General features: G+C 46.9%; 1 protein-coding gene, 1 long non-coding RNA gene and 1 other non-coding gene across 3 annotated transcripts in view; 2 read left to right on the top strand and 1 right to left on the bottom strand.

Annotated features, from left to right (window-relative positions):
• Positions 1-17,554, bottom strand: part of LOC122154580 (beta-keratin-related protein-like) — an 82,899-nt gene that overhangs the window by 18,354 nt on the left and 46,991 nt on the right. The gene's annotated exons all lie outside the window — the stretch shown is intronic.
• Positions 1-17,554, top strand: part of LOC122154583 — a 43,834-nt gene that overhangs the window by 8,563 nt on the left and 17,717 nt on the right. Inside the window, exon 2 of the long non-coding RNA XR_006166636.1 lies at positions 14,428-14,610. This is a non-coding gene — a long non-coding RNA (uncharacterized LOC122154583). The remainder of the gene's footprint in view (positions 1-14,427; positions 14,611-17,554) is intronic.
• Positions 2,200-2,270, top strand: TRNAQ-CUG. Its single transcript has one exon. It is a non-coding gene; the product is annotated as a tRNA-Gln (tRNA).

The following is a 17,554-nucleotide window of genomic DNA, read 5'->3' as shown; positions in this document are numbered from 1 at the left end:
TTTCAAGCCAGAGAGTTTCCCTGAATTGGCAGTTCCTCACCTGCAAACACAACCAGCATCAGTGGGAAGAGGGGCAGGCGTGATTAAAGGCCCACCAGTATGAGGCCAAGAGGGACATAGCAGGCTCTGGGGATTCGTGTTCAGGCTGAGGGGTGTGTTCCAAGTCCTAGCATGCATTTCCATTTCGTCTCCCCCGACACTGGGGCATTTCTCTCCAACACTGCTGACAGGACAGAGAAACTCCATGCTGGTGCACGTTGTGATTGAGGGAGATGCTGAAGGAGCTGGGTTTGTTTAGCCTGGAGAGCAGAAGGTGAGGGGGCTTCCTCTGTGTGAAGGTGGCTCTCTGGCTTGCCAAGGCCTGCCCTCTGCCAGAAAGACCTCGGGAGTGCAGGAGCTGGGGGTGGCCTGGCCTCCTGTGTGGGCCAGCTTGGCGTGACCTGCATCTCCCAAGGGCTGGGGAGCTCTGGGAGATCTCTGCCTCCTCTCTGAAGCCTCTAAGGATGGCACAGATTGTCCTCCACACAGGATCCTGCAGGGAAGAGTAGCATCAGAGGCTACATAGGTAGCAGCAGTTACCATAGCCTTCGGGAAGGAAATGGGCTGGGGACCATGTTAGCCCCAGCAGGCAACTCTGCCAGGAAGGAAACCAAGGACAATATGCTCTGAGCAAGGAAGCTGCCTGCACAGGCCCATACGGTTGTTCATACAGAGCCCCTCTGGGATCCCTGAGTGCTGGGTGAGACCAGTGATCCTGGGCAGGACCCCAGGAACATCCTCTGTTGCTTGGAGATCCACTGTCTGACCCCAGAAGAGACATGTCCCTTCCGATGGCATTACAGCACGTGGATGGGAAAAAGCTGTCCCTTTCCCTGTGCCTCAGCCCCTGGAGGGGGGTTTCCTCCACCTTTTTACAAGGCCTTCAGAGACTGGGCCCTGCTCTCGCTGCTCCCACCCACCTGGGCCCTGCAGATCCCAGGGATATGTGAGGAAAGCCCTCAGCAATGCTGCTTCTCCGGGACAAGCTTTCAGAGTTGTGCCTCTGTAGAGATTGAACCCTTCTCCAGTGACTAGCTGTTTCTCCTGCCTCCTCTGAATGTGACCTGGCATTTGATATCTTAGGCTTGGGTATGACGGCGTGCTCTGTCGTGTGGGTTCAGAAGTACCAGATGCCAGCCCAATGCTTTAGGAAATGCAAAGGTATCAGGACGTCGTGTCCTCAGTGTCCCGGGCTAAGTCTGAGATCCAATAGAGTGTCCCCACATGGGTTTCCTCCTGTGTGACTGCTGGGAGGAAGGGCCCTGCTCTCAACACACAGGCTCAAACCTTGGCAGAAGGAGGAACGCACCACTGCAGCTTTTCCTGGCTGTGTGCATGGACCCTTTCTGGGCCGGCAGTGTGCTGGTGCCAGGACATGAGGGAAAGTTCCCTCAGGCTGGACATTGAAACCTTCCCGAGTCTGGAGCAGCCTCGGGAGAGAAAATGGGGTTTCCAGTGAGGGAGATGCCACTTTGGGGCACAAGGGGACAGCGAGTCCTGGAAGAGAGGACCAGAGTTTGGAGTCAGCCAAGATTGCCCCAGCAGAGGAAGGAAGTCCAGCTTGTGCAACATATAACAAGCTACTTTGGGTACTCCTGCTATGTTCTTCCCTCTACTGAAGCTCATCCCCTGCCCTCTCTCTTGGTCACCTTGTTCAGCAAGGTCAGGAGCTCGGGTAGGACTGGAACCGGGAGTAAGGATATCTGGGTAATGGCTGCTTAGTATGAGCTACAAGGTGAGAAACAGGAGAGGCAATAACTTACATGGGCAGATGGACACACTGTCCAACATGGGGGCAAAGGGAGGCAGCAGCAGAGACCACAAGTGCAAGGACTGAACCTTCAGCTGCTGGGCCATGAATGTACCGTGTGAGGTGCACCGTGGAAGACGTTCTACTGGAAACTACCTAACCTGGTCCAAGTAGGCAAAAGCAAGATTCTCAGCGCTTACCAGCCTGGCTCTTATAAGAGAGGGCACGCGAGGCTTGTGCAAAGAGCTCTGCCACTCCCTTGAAAGGCCCGGTGAGTAGAGAGCAGCCAGTGGCCCTGGAGGAAGACTGTACTTGGTGATGTCCACGGAGATGGAGAGACAGCCAGGCTCAGCCAGGAGTAGAAGGCTCCACGAGGGTGGCCTCAGGGGAAAGACAGTGCTTGTGAAGGAGGTCCCATGTGTAACGGTAAGCACTCTGGACTCTGAATCCAGCGGTCTGAGTTCAAATCTCAGTGGGACCTCAAACTTTTGGCACTCCCAGGACATTCCTCGGCATGGTTACACATAACAGCCTTTCTGTCAGGTTGACCTTACTCTGATTTTCCTTCCTTTCCTGTGCTCCCAGCCATGCGACTGACATCAGTGCCCCCTCTTGTGCCTTATGCCCACCAAACCTCTGCAGCTTTTTTGAGCACTGGCCCCCAGCCCCCAATGATCTCTCCCTGTTGCAGAGCTTTGCCACATCCCCGGAGAGCTGACACAGTTTTGATTTAGCAGCAATTTGAGATTTATTAATGGTGCGAGGTAGGTCAAAAGTTTAAATTTTAGCAGCACCTAATGATTGGTCAATTTAAAGATTAACAAGGTGATTTGGTGGAGTATGTTATAATGGAAACAGTGACTTAACTACAGATTTGAGAATGACAAGATTCACACTAGCTTACTATAAGGTATCCTAAATCCCTCTCTCTCTCTTTATATATATGTGCATACAATTAAGCACAGAACATAACACACACAATGACTCACTGGGAGAGAGGTGTCTCCTAGGGTTTAACTGAGGCTGTGAATTGAAATCACTTGAGTGCTGATTTGCAATGTCTCTAACAGCTGAATTTCAGCATGACTTATTGCCAAGCTCACTGTGTAAGAAGGTGAGGTAAGGAATGTGATCTGTGTGACGGAAAGCCACTTAAAATCTATTCACAAGCATCCTGAGACCTCTGCACCAATTGGTCTTAGGAGAGCTGGACATAAATCAATTATATTGCTGTATAGTTGATATTCATTTAAAGCAAAATATTTCAGGTGAGAGAGACAAGGGCTTAAACACCAGTGAGGCCTCAACAAGCGGCAACTACTAGACATGAAGATGCTTTGAGAACAAAGAAATGTTTGTGGCCCCACAGGGCTCTGGGACACAGCATAAAAGCCTGTGCTGCTCCAAAAACTGCATCCTCCTCTCTTGCTTCACTTTCCTCGAAGAACGAGGTAAGTCTGGGTCTTCTCAATGTCTCTCTCTCCGTGGGCTAAACTGCTGCCATGGTGGTGACTCAAGTTGATATTTCTCTGCCTCAGCTTAGCCCTGCAATTGAACGGTTGAAGGGCTGTCACCTCTGTCATCCCTGCAATGGAAAGGGAGAACCTGCTCTCTACTGTGACCGTGAGCCTGTCGCCAATCTTGGGGCACCACCAGTTGTGGGTGGAGCACCCTGATCTTGTACCAGAGCACCAAAAAGAAAGAATCTGGCAAAAGAGAGACAGCAAAACGTCAGTAGAATGGAAAGATCGAGAAGCAATGGACAGGAGTGGAAATTCAAGTAGTGCCACACAGAGGAGCCCTGTCTTACGGTGAGGCTGGTCAAACATGGGAAACACTTGCCCAGGGATTATTATAGAGTCTCCATCTTTGCAGATGTCCAGCATACCACCAACAAAGGCCAACAGGTCATGGACATGTCTTGCAGACAGTCTGAATGTCTTCATGCCACCTGGCAGGAGGGACCTGTGCCCACTTCTCCTCGCTGCACGGCTGGCGTGGCCGTGTCTCCTCTGGCTCTCCTTTGCTTTGAGCCTCTGGAATGGGCTCCTTTTCTTCTGCTTTGCTGAACCCGCTGCTGAAAGGGAGAGGATTCTGGAGTTAGGGACCGCTCTTGGTGCGCTGCCATTGCCACCAGGGAGAGCAGAATGGGAAAAGGCAAGCTCTTTGTATGCAGCTTGTCCTTGGGGAACGGGCCATCCTCTGTGCTTCCCTCAATCCTGCAGATGTTTTCCTTGGTCTCTGTTCTGTTCCACTGCATTTCCCCCCTTCTCATTAAAGACTTTGTGCAGCCGAGCTAGAGAGTCATGGCAGTTTGTTCTTCTCCTCTCCCAGCTAAGCATCTTCTCTGCAAGGATAGGCGATGGCTTCTGTCCTGAGCTTAACAGTGGTTGTTGGTTAAGTTCCCTGGACTCATTTCAGAGCACTAAAAAGCCTTGTAGGTATTGAATATGGGCCTGTAACCTGGTGATTATGGCCCTGGGGGTCATTTGCGGAATTCTCCATTGTAAAATTTAATACGTATATTTTGAAATAGCATTTCGGTTCTCTCAATTATTGTTCACAAAATCGTATGAAAAAGAGACCTGGCAATTCTCTCTTTTACTATTTTGGTGTGGGAATAAACACCAGGGGATGGGTATGGAGTGGAAAGGAGGAAAGCACTGGTTGTGATCTCCAGACGGAGGCAGTGTGACTGCCAGATGAGGTTCGTGTGGGCATTTCAGCAGAGAATGAACATACACATTCACGATGCCCCTCTTCACAATTCCAGCAATTTGTAGCACTGCTCCTGACAGAGTGGGAGTCTGGCAATACTGTGCTAACACAAACCGTCCATAGAGGCCCACCATCCAGAATGGTTTCTGGCTATCAGCAGAGCAAGGCAGGTGGTTTGTTTCTTTAAGAAACCCTGTAATCAGAGAGTTGGGAAGCTTCACTCCCTTCCAGTAGAGTCTAGCTGAGAGAGGCTCTTGCTTTTCTCTTGGTCCACAGGCCACGAGCTGCAAGAGAAGAGTGTATTATTTCTCTGGTCACTAGGATCATCGTTACACCAAATCCCAGTAAAATTCAGGATGTATCTGCAATGTCAGAGCCTGGACAGGGTAGGTCAGTGTCCCCAGGGTGAGTTCAGACAGACAGACGGGCCTTTGAGCCATAACGTAAAGAGGAGTTTTGCTTCCACCAGCCAGCCAAATCGCATACCTGGCCTCATGAAGCACGGTCTGTCCCGTGGCCATCACCTAGGAATTACTGATCTTCATCTGCACCCTGCCAGGTGCAAGCAGCCACAGCAGCAGCAGGACCAGCTCTGTGTCAGGCCAGAAAAGCCTCTCTCCTGGCTCCTGTACCAGCACTGTAGTGAGGAGCCCAGCTTGAAGCTCTCCCAGCCAGCAGAGACTAGAGAGCACTGGTCTCAGCGGGCCTCAAGGCTGCAGGGAAGACAGGGGATTGGCTTGAAACCCCAGGGGAAAGATGGGTGGTATTTGAGCAAAAGAGCTTGTGTGCAGGATATGTTCAGGCACCTGTGCTGGAGCCAGGCTGGAGAGACATTTGCCAGTATTGGCCAGGAATCAAAGCCAGGTCAACTGCTTGGAAGGCAGCCATGGTCACCACTATTCCAGCAACACTCCTGGGGGCACTGGTTCCTCCTGCTCCTCCAGGTCAGAGCCTGGACGGCCTCCTGCTCCTCCACTTCACAGACTGGCCGCATCCCTATTTCAGCCCTCAGCACACACAGTTCCTCAAGATGCTCCTCACGTTCCCCCTCTTGACTGCAACCAACTCTCGTCCTTGCTCTGCATGCAGAGAGGCACTGCCACAGGTACCATCTCCACACAGAGTCCTTATAACCACTTTCCAAATATCCCTGCTCCACAGCCAAAAGGCAATAGGAGCTACTTTCATCTAATGCTGGAAATTATTGTTTTGTGGATGTTTAAAATTTTGGTCCATGCTCAGGAATATGGCAATGCATGCTGTTTTGCCAATTGACGGGGTTAACACAAAGGACACAGACACCAAGCTAAAGAAATAGGCTTATTTTACTTTAGTTTAAAATAGCAGAAAGAATAAGCAAGGTAATGCACCTAGACATTACTATTTAAAGCTAGCTACTAGTGATTAAGAAAGATACATCACCAATTGCCCTCATACTTTACCATCATCCAGATCCTTGCATCAGTAGGGAGCCCCCGTCACAGCGAAGGGTCGGAGAGCCTTTCCCGGCAATTGGGAAGTCCTACTGCAGTGCGTCCACTCGTTGGTGAGGTCTCCGTCTTTGCTGTGAGAGGGTCTAGCTTTTATACAGTTTAACCAACAAGTCTAAACAAAACGCACAGGAGATATCTGGTAGATTGATATGCCTCACTCAGGCATGTCCGGATCTGGCCAGGATCCGGGCATGTCTGAGGAGTTTCTGTTTTTCTTTACATTTGGGATTTATAGTTACTTCCTATTGTTTACTTATAGTTCCCAGGGATTGTTCCCAGGGTTACATTTTCATGCTGATAAGATGCTGGTTGCTTCAGTCTGCTGATAAGATGCTGATTGCTGGTCGGGGAATTCACTCAGAAGTCAACTTTGGTTTGATGCCTATTGTTTGGGCCCCTTTTTGTTTCAGTCGGTCCGTTGACTTATGAGTGAAGATCACGACCCTTTTGGAAGAGCCCAATATTTTCGCTCTATCCGTTTGATACGATACCAGACATAACAATTATATAAAGTAATAATAATAATGATAACTAACAATATTACAAGAGGATGTATTAAGAAATTCAACACTTGTGTTGCAGAGGATGAATATCCAGTAAAGATGTCCCACCAGTGGTGTGCAGTCTCCTTCTCCATCTGGCTAGCTAGCGACATTAGTTGATTCTTTGTGATTTCAGTCTGTATCACAGAGTCTGACAGAGCTTTATTTCATCGTTCTAGGTGTCGTCGCAAATGTTCTGTTTGTTCCATGATGGTTTTCAGTGGAGTCAGGGATAAGCCGGTTCCATTAAGTCCTAAGCTTTGGGGATGCCAGTACATGTTTAGTCGTTCTTCATGCGTTGAATAAAAAGTATACATCTGTCCGTGCCAGATGAGATAGAATACATTTCTGAGGCATCCCAAAAATGGAGTACTTAGATTATACATTTCTATAATATTTTTATCATTTGTTACTATACAAACATGCTTAGCACTAATTTCTACAAACATATCAAAGCTTTTGGGCAAAATTGTCCATTTACATAGATTCACTGAACGTTCCAATAAACATGGTTCATATAACCGCGAGCTTTGTCCACACAATAAACCATTTGCTGTGGACGTACACAAATCTAATTTATGGGTTCGATTCCTAGAGTCTATATAATCTCCCTCCGAGTGGGGCAGCCAATATTCTGGTTCAAAGGGTGGTTTTTCCCCCCAAATTACAGGCAGTACTAGAAATTTACACATAACTTCAGGTTGGCTAACATCGTAGTGGACTATTTGACCAGCACAGAATAAATCTGTGCACTGCACTGTCTGTGGAGATAATTTGACCCAATGGGTTTGAGAAATCCATTTCTTAAATATGTTTCTCCATATCAGCTCATTATTAGCTATTAAGTCACTCTGAGCTTTGTTTCATCGCATAAGGACATGTAAAGTCTGCAGTGTACATGTTGTCCAATTCATAATCTGGCTAAAGTTGTGGTCAACATGCCACTGATTAATTGATCCTATTGAAGATCTTTAAAAATTCTGTATCATAGTTCAGTGACCCAATTTGTGGGGTAAAGGTAGTTGGAAGCCACTGAGCCTGCAACCTAATTCCTTCCGCCACATCATAACCAGCATTCTTTACTTTGTTTGTTAAGGTTTCGATATCAGTAGAATTTAAAACTCCCATTCCTGCCCCAGTTCCTCCTAACAGGGTATCATACCATGCCCTTTTCCATCTACATGATGGTAGCAGGGGGAAAGAAATATTGAAATGAATAACATGTTTCTGATATTGTTGAGCTACCTGAACACAAGTAGACGGAATGCGGTACAAATGATCAACAGAAATATGAGGTTTAGATTTTAACATAGTAAAGAAGTCTCCCCAGCATAACTGATTTTTCATTACTGAATTATTATGGCATATTAGTGTTTCTATTTCTTCCATGGGAAGGGTTATTGCATGAGCAGCTTTCACCTCATGACCATCTATTCGATTAACACATTTGTAATAATCTTTCGAATTGGGCAGACCTGATACATTACAACATTTAAGAGATACTTTACTAGATACAGTGACATTTGAATTATCTATAGGACAGGTTACAAAAAGACGTCCACGATCTCTCCATCGTGATGCCGGTCCTGAAGGCCACCAGTATGTACATGTTTCGTTATACTGAGTACTGAAAGTAAGATTGGCTATAATACAGGCAGAATTGGCTTTGCATCGGAAATCATCCTGTTGTCTTGCCTTGGTTGCATTTTTCCATTGCCACCTAAGCGGTGTCTCTCGTGGACCTTCCAATGGCCATCCTGGTGTGAAAGCCTTTCCCAAATGGACCATGATGATACACAGGCAAATCCATCTTAGCAGGATCTAAACGATAGAATCTTAAGACATCTAGTTATTCTCGCAGATAACATTTAGTCGCAGGAACATATTCCCATTTTTCCTGTCCAGGTTTCATGATTAAAACAGTATTGTCTTTTCCTGTGGCTATTCCTTCAGCTGGTTCAGGAGGTCCGCTTGAACTCTGGACCCATACTTTAGCTCCGTTATTGAAATTAGTTGATCTAAACCCTTTATCTCCGCGAACAGTGGTGACTTGAGGTGGATCCTTTTTCCACAATTGTTTTCAAAACTGGCAATATCAATAGTTGTGCTATTCTGTCATGGGGATGAATAATCAAATCTTGTTCACCATTGTTTAACAGAATTACTTTAATTTCTCCTTGATAATCCGCATCAATCACTCCTCCCATGACGTGAATACTTTTCAAGGCTAGGCTCAAACGGGCAGTTATCAAACCAAAGTGTCCTGGAGGAATTTTAATTCCTATCCCAGTATTGATAACTTTCATCTGTTTTTGATTTATCCCGATCAATTCCAATGCATAGAGATCTAGCCCTGCAGCCTCTGGAGCGGCCCGGTAAGGGGCCATCACCCTGGAACAATTTCCCAGTAAGTCAAAGTCTCACTTACTGTCAGAGGTTTTATTTGTAAATTGGGTGTAGTCATGCGCATCAAAGGGGTTTCCATTTCCCCAATGGGCCTATTGTTAAGAATATGTAGCGTATCTGTGAGATGAGTTTTCCATCGGGATAGGTTCCCATCTCCTAACTTCTTCAGCTGCTCTTTCAACAACCCATTCATTCGTTCAATCAATCCTGCAGCTTGTGGATAGTACGGTATATGAAAAACCCACTGAATATTTTGCTGCTCAGCATACTGTTGAACAAATTTGTTTCGAAAATGAGACCCACTGTCAGTTTGAATCTGCAATGGAATTCCATAGTACAAAATGATTATGCCTATAGTACAGATAGTACTATGATGAGTAGCTTTCTTACAAGGATGGGCAATCAAATATCCAGAATATGTATCTACAGCAGTGCAGACATATTTACACCCTAGGTTCTGGGGTAAAGGTCCGATATAATCCATTTTCCAAATTTGTCCGGGCAATTTTCCTCTTCCCAGTTGTCCTTTCACAATATTAGGCACTGGACGTTTGTGAGTATGTTGGCACACGGGGCACTGGGCGATTATAGTTTTGATCATATCAAGTGACATGGTTATGCCACGCTCTTGGGCCCACCTGTAAGTGGCTTTCTCTCCAAGGTGCCCACACTTTTGGTGTGCCCATTTTGCCAAGCCTTCACGATCATCCTTCTGAGGGAATTCTAATCCAGCTTGGGAAATCTTTGCCCAGTTGTCTACGACAGAGTTATAAAGTCGTTCTAAAGTGTCCACATTACTATGAGCATCAACATGAAACACAGACACCTTAGTCCTCTGTACTATTTCCCAAATATCCTTCCACAATTCCTTTCCCCAGACTTCTTTGGAGTATATTTTCCAATCTTTGGCTACCCATGTTGGCAGCCAAGTAGCTAACCCATTAGCTACTGACCAGGAGTCAGTATATAAATAACATTCTCCTAGGTCTTCTTGTTTCAAGGCCATATAAGCTATAATTCAGCATACTGGCTGCTTTTCCCTTCTCCTGTAGTTTCTAAAAATTTTTCTAGATGGGGATAGTAAGCTACTGCTTTCCAAAACCTCTTCCCTCCTATATACTTAGCTGATCCATCAGTGAACCAAGCGTGTTCCTTTTCAGAGGGTGTCAATCGGTCGAAAGCTTTTCCCCATCGTACTGGGGATTCCCGTTCAACTGTGAAATCAGGGTTCATTACTTGATCACCTGTGGGGGCAGTAGCTACTCTCTCATGGAGGGTAGCTACTCCACCAACCCCTACCTCGGCCCTATCCTGAATCTACCATTTCCACTTTATGATACTCGATTCTTGAGCATGCCCAATTCAATGGGTTTTAGGAGAGCTTTTAACCCATTGCATGATAGGAATTTCAGGACGAAGGGACACTTCATGTCCTATTGTAAGCTGCTCTGTTTCTACCAACGCCCAATAACATGCCAGTAGTTGTCTCTCAAAAGGTGTATAATTATTTCCTGCCTCTGGCAGCTTTCGTCCCCAAAAACCTAAGGGAACCTTTTTCTTTCCCATAGATACATGCCATAGGCTCCAATTGGCATGTAATCCATTTACTGACACATTTAACTCCACTTCTCCCTCCTGCAATGGCCACAAATCTAGGGCCTTTTGAATAGCTTCCTTTGCTGACTCAAAAGCAGCTTGCTGTTCATTTCCCCATTCAAACTCATATTTTTTCCTTGTTACTTTATGCAAAGGAGTCAGAATCTGTCCTAAATGGGGAATATGCTGCCGCCAAAAGCCAAACAATCCAATAAATCTCTGTGCCTCATTTTTATTTTGTGGCACTGCAAAATCCAAAATTTTCTGTCGAGCTTTGGGTAATATTTCCCGATGCCCACAATGCCATTGAATTCCTAAAAATTTTACCGTTTGGGATGGTTCTTGAATCTCGTTAGGATTAATTTCCCAACCTTTCTGTCTCATATGATCTACCACCTGTTCAAGTATTTGTTGCACTTCCTTCTCATCGTTTCCCTGAATTAGGATATCATCATATAATGCACTATTTGCATACGAGGAGGCAATTTTATCTTATCCAGATGCTCAGCCACTGTCCGATGGCAAACGGTTGGACTATGCAGCCATCCCTGAGGCAATCTGGTAAAGGTATACTGTCGTCCTTGCCAGGTGAAGGCAAATTGGTCCCAATGCTCCTCTGCAATTGGGATAGTGAAAAAGGCGTTAGCTAAATCTATTACAGCATACCAAGTCCCTGAATGCTTTTGAACCCTTCTATTAAAGTAATAGTATCTGGTACAGCTGCTATAAGTGGTGGGGTGTGTTTATTTAATTCCCTAAAATCTACTGTCATTCTCCATGACCCATCACTTTTCTTGACAGGCCATACCGGATTGTTCCAAGCTGTGGTAACTGGTTTCAACACTCCTGCATCTAATAAATCTTTAATTGTCTGTGATATCTCCTCATGCCCTCCTGGAATTCTGTATTGTTTCATAGTCACTAATTTAGCAGCAGGAATCTGTACAGGAGGCATTTTCACTTTTCCTACTAAAATTGTTCTAATACTGATATGATTTTTCACCCCAAACTGGTACTGACCGTCTGGGAGATTCAAAGTTAGTCCCTTCAGAATGTCTATTCCGATTATGTATTCAGGAATGGGGACAATCATGACTGAATACAGTCGTTTTGGGAGGTTTCCTATTTTCATTTCAGTTTGAGTTTGTACAGCTTCAATTTGTTTCCCTCCCAGACCTGTAATAATTACAGGTTGTCCTTTAAATTTCATTGGATTCCCATATATCAAGGGGCCTCCGCTCCTGTGTCAATTAAGGCTTTTACTGTTTGTGAGGACCGTTTTTTCCAAAATATTTGGAGCTCCGCGGGGCCGTCGGTCCTTCCGTGCCCATTGCACTGGAGCTTGGCCATAATTTCATTCCTGTTTACTACGATGGACAATTTCCCTAGTCTCCTTCCATGGGTATAAATCAGAATACAGCTCCCAATCCCCCCTTTCCCCCGGAACAACTGATCTACCCGCGGAGGGCCCACCGTGTGCAGATGGGAAGTCCCGCTGAGGCTCAGGAGGAGGTGCTGTAGGCTGAGTTACCCCTGGCTTCTTAGTTTCAGAACTCTGCACTCTCCTGCTAGGCTTATTCAGCCCTCTTTGTTTGTATATTCGCCACAGCTCATTAGTTGGAACACCATCAATCTTTTCACGAGATAGGCCATCCTTCAATAAAGCTGTAAACATTTATTTGCGAGAAACTCTGTTCTCATTTCCTTTAGGGCTGTCCCGAGTATCTCGGTTTCCTGCACTTCCTCGGGGGCCCCATTCTCCAAGATCACCTAGCTGCTGTATTTTTTCAATTATTTCATCAATGGGATTTCCGGTCTCATTAATTAAGAGAGTCATTATTATATTTTTATATGCTGGGGCAGTTTTAATCAATCGGTTTCTACGAGTGACAGACAAGGCAGCTTGCATCATTCTGTCAGGGTCTCCTATAAAGATTGCCAATTTCATACCTTCCTCCTTCATCCACTGTATACAATCTCGCAAAGTATACCAGGGACGTTCCCCACCTGGCCAATCATTCTCCGTGGGGTATTTATTATTACATCCCCGGGCATCCAAGGTTAACAAATTTGTATCCTGAGGATTATTTCGGAATGCATCTTGCACAAAGGAGTCAGAACTCAAAACTGAAAACTTCCTAGAGTCCCTGGATCTAGGGTTACCCCTGCTGCTCCCTGATCGTGCAAACGCACCATCCAAGAGAGCAGGGGTTCCCCCGGTCTCTGCTTAAATCTTTCAATTATATCATTTATTTCATGCTGAGTATAATCTTCAATCACATCCTTCCTTACTTGTTGCCCGTTAGTATCCAATTCTATTTTCCGTCTCCACACTGGTTTTACATCCACAGGTTTATCTGAGGAACCAGCCTCATCAGAACCTGTAGAATCCCAAATATCTCCATCCCATCTGTCAGGATCCCACCGTACCCCTGCTTCTGCAATCACAGCATGCACTTTCCTATGGTTTACTCGTCCCCTTCTTTTCTTATACTGTGCAACTCTTACCGCAGCTCTTTCAGCTACAGTCTGATAAGTATCCAACTTATCGACAAGCAACTTGTTTTGACACTGTACCATTACAATTTGATTCTGCCAATCACACATCTGTTGCTCCATGTGGGAGCGCTCTAACAACAGTTTTTCTTTCTGTTGGTGCTGTTTCCGATATGCTGTTAACAAAACTCACCCCCGTCTTCCCAAACACACAATTTCTTTTCCTTTCTCGATAGATAATTTTTGGATACATTTTAATACATCCAGTGGTTCAGCTTCTTTTAGCCGACTTTCCCACTGTTCACATGGTCCTCCGACCTTAGCCCACTCAAGAGCCAGTGAACTATAAGGAAGGTCTTCCCATCCAGGAATTTTAGATGGAGCTGATTCATTACGTTTAGATTTAAAAAATGACATTTTGTTCTTATCCTGTCCGTGATGCCAAATTTGTTTTGCCAATTGACTAGGTTAACACAAAGGACACAGACACCAAGCTAAAGAAATAGGCTTATTTTACTTTAGTTTAAAATAGCAGAAAGAATAAGCAAGGTAATGCACCTAGACATTACTATTTAAAGCTAGCTACAGTGATTAAGAAAGATACATCACCAATTGCCCTCATACTTTACCATCATCCAGATCCGTGCATCAGTAGAGGAGCCCCCACAGCGAAGGGTCGGAGAGCCTTTCCCGGCAATTGGGAAGTCCTACGCAGTGCGTCCACTCGTAGGTGAGGTCTCCGTCTTTGCTGTGAGAGGGTCCAGCTTTTATACAGTTTAACAAACAAGTCTAAACAAAACGCACAGGAGATATCTGGTAGATTGATATGCCTCACTCAGGCATGTCCGGATCTGGCCAGGATCCGGGCATGTCTGAGGAGTTTCTGTTTTTCTTTACATTTGGGATTTATAGTTACTTCCTATTGTTTACTTATAGTTCCCAGGGATTGTTCCCAGGGTTACATTTTCATGCTGATAAGATGCCGGTTGCTTCAGTCTGCTGATAAGATGCTGATTGCTGGTCGGGGAATTCACTCAGAAGTCAACTTTGGTTTGAGGCTTATTGTTTGGGCCCCTTTTTGTTTCACATGCCGGGGCAGGGAAAAAAAAAAACAAAAACAAAACCAAAAAAACTGGACATGCCTATTACACCAAAGCAAGCTCTCTCCTATCTGCCTACAAGTCATCCACACCTCACATTTACTCTCACCATACCTTTCTTCACACCTTTTTGGAGGTGCTGCTGGGAGATCGCCATTTCCCCCTAACTAGTGCTCCAACCGTACTGCTCACAGCAGGACTGGAGTGTCCCTCAGATAATGTTGAAATCAAAGGTAGGGGTTAATAGCCCACTCCACATTTACTAATGTGCTTGGTTATATCTACAGAGCTGCCTTCCCTTCTTCCCTGGAAGCAGCAGGGATGCCAGCTGGAGAGTGAACCCATCCACCCCATGTCAGGATATCCCAGATGCCCAGCTGAGGACAAGGCGCTGGGATCTACAGCCACCGTCCCTGTGGTTAAACCTCCAAAGGCTTCTGGAAAGCTGGTACCTCCCATGCTTCGTGCAGGTGTGAACCACGGGACTTCTAGTGAAGCCTGGACGTGCAACTCCTGGGGAGGCGGGTGTCACTGCACAGGGCATGTGCTCAGCAGGGCAGAGATGTCTGCGGCAGGTAGTTGTGGCCGAGTGGTGAAGACGATGGACTAGAAATCCATTGGGTTTTTCCTGCACAAGTTTGAATGCTACCAACTACGGGGTGCAGTCCTGCTTTGGGCTGCCTGGAAGGACCATGCTGCAGCTGAGGAACTTGAAACCCCCTTGACTAGAGCACTGCTAATGCAACTTGCTTAGAGTAATGCACACTGTCTAGGACAGTGACCTGAAGACACCCCCTAAACTGACTCTCAATCACTGGGAATTCCACTGTCAATAGTTGCCAATTCCATGAGGGGCTTCCTTGCCTGATGTGCTTCTTGGCATATGGGTAGGGTTGGCCGGTCCTATCAGCCAATCACAGGTCTTCCTGAGAGAAGGTGGTGGGCATAGCGGGGCCAAGAACTGGCTGTTAGACTCTCACAGAGCAGTATGAAAACATCTTGGTTATGATGTGGAATAAGAAAATGGCATCTCCCTGCCACAAAATGGCAGCTGAAAGGAAATGGCAGCCCCCGTGTGTGCAGGGGAAAGTCCTTCCTTGTCAGATGTACTTGCAGGATATGGGGAGGGGTGGCAGGTCCTTCCAGCCACTCACAACAGACCACATCACAGGGAGAGGGCACTGCCTTCAAGGGAAATTGTACACCTGGCTGTCTGCCAGGGATGGTTGAGGCCAGGGGGCCTATTTAAACCGAAGTGGAGGGCAGAGCACCTGGTCTGTCTTATCTGGGGTAAAAGTACTCCCTCTACTACTGACAGCCATCACTCCAAGTGATCGGTGATGTGGAGGTGAGGGATTTGCTGTGGGGAATATGGGATACGACCCAGTCTATGCCAGCGGGCATGGGGATTCACCAAAGCAATCACCCACCACCCAACCCACTAGCTGCACAAGGCAGATTTTAGCTAAGAAATAGTAGAGTCCTGTGTCACAAGAATTCGCAAGTGGCCTGTGCTGACGGAGGAGAGAGCCTGGGACTCAAAGTATAGAATTACAAGAGTACATATGCATGCATGTGCACGAGGTGTCCCAGCAAAAGTAGGGGCACCCGGAATTTAGTTTTGCAGGGAGTACTTACACCTTTCAAATGTTCAGGTACAACACAACTTGACTGACCAGCAAGACCCACATTACTCACAAGTTGCAACGGGGCTAATGCCAGCTGCCCTTCTGTGAAACGAAGTGACAGGGGGTGCGGTGTGTCCCTGGAAGAGCTGCCCAAGACATAGTGACCTCTCCGACAGTGACAGTATTCTTAAGTCAGTGGGACAAGGCACGGAGCCTGCTGAGGTAGCTGAGAAGTTTGGTTCGCTTGGAGCAGCGGACCAGAGCAAAGGGCTTCCAGTGGTTCTTTCCAACCGTCATTACTCTGGGGGGCACTGAGTCTCATGGGCCCTTGAGCAGCCACCAAAAGGCAATGCCTTGGAAGGCAGCAGCAGCACAAGATTGCACAGAAGCACCAGCCGTTTCATCAACAGTGCTAAAATATGTGGAAATTTCCTTGAGGAAAGTGGCGCTTTAGGACTATGAGCTCTGGTATCCCTGGCACATCTGAGGCTGGGCCACCATGTCCACTGAAGTCCAGAGCAGGGTGACTCATGTTTGCCTGCAGCTCTGGGTTTTTCCCAACTCCTCCACATCACGATGACTCCCAGGTGCTGTGGGAGACTGATGTGCGACGCCCGTTTGGAGATTGAAATGCATGGAACGTGCCGCCCCATCCCTGACCCAGGAAAAAGGGCCATGAGCTTTTGGCTCCCTGCCCTGAGCCTCTCCTGAAAAGCAGGCCATCCAGGCCTCTGGCTTCTAGGCTGACCGTGCTGAGCTAAACAGGTCATTTTGCCTGTGGGTTTATTTCACGGAAGGATGCACGCATCTCTTTGACCACACTCCTATGCCTCAATTTGCCTGTGTCCCACAGGTTCTCCACATCCCAAGATGACACCCGAGGACTGGTTGGAAGAATTGTGAAGGCCTTGTCATGTCATCCTAGGGACAGTGCTACTGAGATCCCAAGGAGAGATCGCTTGAGAGAGACCAGCCTCAATCTGTGGCCTACTCTTTCTCATTATGGATCTGCTATGGTCCCTGGCCTTGTGGGGAGAAAACATAGGCTTTTTCAGAGCCTGACAAATGTGAGGAAGGTCCCTGTGGCCCTCATTCCTTCCTGCAAGCAGCTTCCCTCCAGACCACAATGGTAACTTTCCTGGCCTTGCGTTTTGCTCAAGAGATGCCACCATCTCCTGTGAGCCCATGATGACTCGCCTAGAGAGAGATGTCTCCCAGTGCTAGCAAAATATGCACTAAAGCCCTTTTTCAAGAGCAAGGTGATCAAAGGGGCTCAGCTGTGGGGAGGTCTGTCCACTGGTATTTATACCTTCAGCAAATGGTTGCTTAGCAAAAGGACAAGTGTTCACTCTCTGATCTGTGTTTCAGCTTTGAACACCTTCACCAAGATATGTTTCCTTCTACACCTGCAGTAGCTCCAACACAGGTGCTGTCCACGCCAGAAACTTCACAGATGGCTCAGCATGTTAGATCACCCACACAGTTGCTCGCTCACACAGCCCAGCCTGATGCTCCCTGGCACTGCCAGCACTCACGCTTCAAAGTCACATAAAATCAGCTCCGAAGTGCTTTCAGTGCAGAGCCTCGGGCTAACCGAGGGAGACGTCTATCTCCCAGTGGGTCTATATAGACTGGCAGGAGATGGTGGGCGAAGAGACTCACATCTGCAGAGATGCAGTAAAACTCAATGACAAGGAAGGATCATTGTGGGCAGGAGTGAGGGCCACGAGGACCTTGCTCACGCTCAACAGGCTCTGCCACAGCCTGTTTTTTATGACCACTGTCC

This window comes from Tyto alba, unplaced genomic scaffold, assembly GCF_018691265.1.
Source record: "Tyto alba isolate M040663 unplaced genomic scaffold, T.alba_DEE_v4.0 Super-Scaffold_41, whole genome shotgun sequence".
Taxonomy (NCBI): Eukaryota; Metazoa; Chordata; class Aves; order Strigiformes; family Tytonidae; genus Tyto; species Tyto alba.
This window is presented reverse-complemented; position numbering and strand designations above follow the sequence as displayed.